This window comes from Oryx dammah, unplaced genomic scaffold (assembly GCF_014754425.2).
Source record: "Oryx dammah isolate SB20612 unplaced genomic scaffold, SCBI_Odam_1.1 HiC_scaffold_21, whole genome shotgun sequence".
Taxonomy (NCBI): Eukaryota; Metazoa; Chordata; class Mammalia; order Artiodactyla; family Bovidae; genus Oryx; species Oryx dammah.
Genome location: NW_024070205.1, coordinates 15,575,046 through 15,579,522, shown reverse-complemented (window position 1 = coordinate 15,579,522; position 4,477 = coordinate 15,575,046). Strand labels below are relative to the sequence as shown.

Here is a 4,477-nt window from a genome sequence, read left to right as displayed (position 1 = left end):
AAAAGTAATTGTGATACAAAATTTTATTTGGAGTATTAAATAGATATCTTTAATAAGGATGGAGGCTGCAGAGAGAGAAAGAGAATAGAAATCAGAAGTAATTCCACTTAATAGATGGTAGGATTATTGACGATCATTTTTACCTCTGTATTTCCAAAAATCTTTCAGTTTTTTCTGTGTGTTAGAGAAATTAACAAAAATCAACACAATATGTTTACAAGATGCTCTAGTGAGGATTATCTGATTTCTGTATGATGTGAACTGTTCATGTGAGTACCTATTCAGTATTTCCTCTTCATCCCAAGTTACCACCTGATTCTTCTCTTCAGTTTTCCCCACATCCTTTTAACTTTTTAACCATTTGGAAATATCACTTTAATTTAGGCACAGGTTTATTTAGAAATCTTCTATCTGATAGACTTGTTAGCATTTCTGCTACCTAGGCAACAAAGCATGGTTCTGTCACTAACATCTTTTCATTTTTAGCAAAGTGAAATCTTAAACTTTTCTAACAAACTTGTAGAAATCAAAGCCAAACTTAAATATATTCCTCTCTCTCTTAAAGAAAAAAATGGGGAGTAGAGATAAGTGTAAAGAACTGCATATATGACTGTATTTCTTGGAGAAAGCAGAATGAGTTTGGAAAGAGAGAGAGGGTATATGTTTCAAAACAGAGGAAAAAAACTTGTGGAAATATCAGAAAATCCACTTCTAATTTCCAAAGTGTGATTAATGTCTTAAAAAGCATATTGAATGACTGCATATTTTGTACCTTAAGTACATAGACCCACATACACTTTCTTTTATTATGGAAGTGATGCATTTTATTATAGAAAAAAGAAAGTATTAAAAATGCAAGTAAAGATTCCAGTTGAAACACCCTACCCTAAATTCTAGAGCTAAGTTCTCGAGGATGCACTTTTGAATTCTATACTTTTATTTTAAAATTATGTTGTGAACATTTGCATGTCTTTAAGTTCTTCAAAAATCAGAAATTTTCAGAAGCTTCAGTGTATGATAACCCACCACTCCAGTACAATTTTTCATTTAACTTAGTTCCAGTTTTTTATATCATAAATAGAAAGTAAAGAACATCCTTGTGCAAAAAGTATTGTCCATATCTCTTTCTAATTTCTAATGACAGGATTCTAGAAGAAGAATCCTTGGGCTAAATAACCAGAAGTTTTTAGGCTTCTGAAATATATAGCCAAATACCTCCCAGGAAGTGGTAATACTAAACATTCCTTCCAGGTTACTTGACAGGATCCATCACCTGACCATCTCTCACCCTGAGCTGACAATTAAATAAGTTTAAAATGATGTTTAATAAGATAGATAACTAATAAAGACCTATTGTATAGCACAGGGAGCTTTACCCTGCAATTACCTATATGGGAAAAGAATCTAGAAAAAAGTGAATATATTTATAACTGATTCACTTTGCTGTAGACCTGAAGCTAATACATTATAAATCAACTATACTCAATAAAATTTTCTAATAAAATAAAATGATATTTAGATTTGTGAGATTATCAGGAAAGCTGAACTTTCCCCCATTTTTGTTGAACATCTATAATTCCTCTTTCCTGTGTCTTTTAATCCAGTTTTTTTTCTATAGACATGTTTGTATTTTGCAGATTTATAAAAACACTTAGAAAAAAATGTTACCTCTTTGCCTATCATCAGTGGTAGACATTTTTCCAGCATTGTCATTTCAATGTGTCCATGGTATTTTTTTTTGTTTAAGAAATGATAGTTTTAATATACAATGTTTAAGACTTTATGTCACCAATTCTATTGCTCTTGCTGAAAGGTTTCTTCATCTGTGAGTCATTTATTTGCTTCTAATATTTGTGTTGTTTGATTTGCTATATACATTGTTTATACAGACATCTCTAGAATTGATTACTGTGTGTGACATATGGGATACGGTAAAGACCTAGTCTAATGTCTTCCATATGTCATTTATTGAGTAATCTGTCCCTTACTTTGTTCTGATGTCACCTGTATAGCATCTCAAGCCATTGTACATCATAGGGTGTCTCTCTTATTGATCCATACAAGCACCACTACTGTAGCTCAGCAGTATACCTTCTACCTGGTAGAACAAGTTCAGCCTTCCTCATTAGCTTTCTTTTCCAACTTTTCTTTTGCTATTCTTATGTGATGCTGAAGCTAAAGTTTCAATACCTTGGCCACCTGATGTGAAGAGCTGACCCATTAGAAAGACTGAGAAGTCTTTCCCTGCTGGAAAGGATTGAAGGCAGGAAGAGAAGGGGACAACAGAAGATGAGATGGTTGGGTGGCATCACCAATTCAATAGACATGAGTTTGAGCAAACTCTGGGAGATGGTGAAGGACAGGGAAGCCTGGCATGCTGCGGTCCTCGGGGAGGCAGAGTTGGTCATGACTGAGCTACTAAACAACAACAGCAACAAATTCTTACATACCTATTCCTCCAGAAAAACTACTGAAGAAAAAAATCCCATTGAGAATGTGTTGGGTTACATTAAACTTAAAAATTAATGTGGATAAAACTGATATATTTATAATAGTCCACACAGACACACTGCATGGCTTCCTATTTATTTAAGCCTTATTTTATGCTTCTTGGTATAATTCTATGGCATTTTTCACAAAGGTCTGACATATTTTTTATTAAGCTTGTATTTCTAGGTGTTTTGTATTCCTGTTACTATTGTGAAAGAGTTTCATTCCTCATTATACTTTCTGATTGTGCCTGGTGTGTTTGAAATCCATTGACACTTATATTTATTCATCTTGCCAGAGTCGCTTATAATTATTTTTTAGCTGGTTCTCTAGGGTTTTCTAGATATATGATGATATCAGCTGCGAACAACGATAACTTTGTTTTTCTTTTTCTGGTAATCACACTTCTTATTTTTGTTCTTCTGCTACAACCAAAACTTATAAAATAATAATTAACTGTAGGTAGGAGAGAAGACATTGTTGGCTTGTTCCTGATGTTAATGGAAATGTCTCCGTTTGTATTTTCCTAATAAGTTAAATGAGTTGTCAATATGAAAATGTTCCATAATGTGTTAAGGAATTATCCTTATATAGATAACAAAAAGATTTTTCTCATTAGAAATGATTAGTAGGGCAGTTGGTCATACAGTGAAGGTAGGGTAAAGGGGGCCGCTCTAGCCTGTGGCCTCTGTCTATGGCTGGGCTGGTACCGTCCAGCGACCCAGGACAGACCTGACATGTATGGTGCTGCAGAAACCAGCTCCAGGATGCAGATAACCTGCCACCCGAGTAGCTCCCGACCTCCAGAGACGCGCAAGTGTCTCCTGTGGTCTGAGAATGGCTACCCCTCCATATGAGCCAATGGCTGAATTGGTGTCAGGGCCGATGGGACAGCGTACAAGGCCGTGATCCCCACAGTGGCCATTTTGTGGCCCTCAAGAGCGTAAGAGTCCCCAGTGGAGGAGTGCTGCAGGAGGCCTGCCCATCAGCACAGCTGGTAAGGTGGGCTTACTGCCGTGTCTGGAGGCTCTTGAGCCTCCCAGTGTTGTCCGGCTGATGGAGTCAGTGCCACCGCCTAAAATGACTGGGAGGCCAACGTGACCCTGGCGTGTGAGCATGTGAGCCAAGACCTAAGGACATATCTGGACGAGGCACCCCACCAGGCTTGCCAGTGGAGACCATCAGGAACCTGATGCCCCAGTTTCTAAGAGGCCTGGATTTCCTTCCTGCCAGCAGCATCGTTCACCTGAAGCCAGAGAACATTCGGGTGACAAGTGGTGGGACAGTCAGGCTGGCTGACTTTGGCCTGGCCAGAATCTACAGCTACTAGGCAGCTCTATACCTGTGGTTGTTAACACTCTGGTACCATGAACTCCAAAAGTCCTTTTCAAATCTACCTATGCAACACCTGTGGACGTGTGGTGCGTTGGCTGTATCTTCGCAGAGACCCTCTGAAGCTGACCAGACAGGCAGAATCTTTGACCTGATTGAATGGCCCCCAAAGGACGACTGGCCTCGAAACGTGTCTCTATGCCCGGGAGCCTTTTTCCCCCCGGGGGCCCCTCCCAGTTGTACCTGAGACAGAGGAGTCTGGAGCACAGCTGCTGCTGGAAATGCTGACTTTTAACCCCCACAAGGGACTCTGCGTCCCAAGCCTCACAACATTCTTATCCACGCAAGGCAGAAGGTGACCCCGAGTGAACAACAAAATGGCTGTAACAGAACCAAGAGGAGAGACACGGACATTTCCCTTCCTTTGAACACTTGAGTGAAGAGACCCCCACTGAGAAGGTGACTTCTGTCTTCATCTCTGAGGCTGTGGAGACTCCTTCTCCAACTTTTTACAGACTATTTTGCTGCCTTAATGACATTCCTCTCAGGCCCCTCTTTTTGAGGCTTATCCTTCTTCTGCTCCGCTGTGTCCTTACACAAAGGGGTATGTCCCTTGTTCTCCTCTTCCCTACACCTTGATATTGGGATCCTTTTT

General features: G+C 39.4%; 1 pseudogene; it reads left to right on the top strand.

The window, feature by feature from the left end:
- Positions 1-3,327: 3,327 nt before the first annotated feature.
- LOC120880465 lies at positions 3,328-4,191 on the top strand (annotated as a pseudogene).
- The last annotated feature ends 286 nt before the right edge of the window (positions 4,192-4,477 follow it).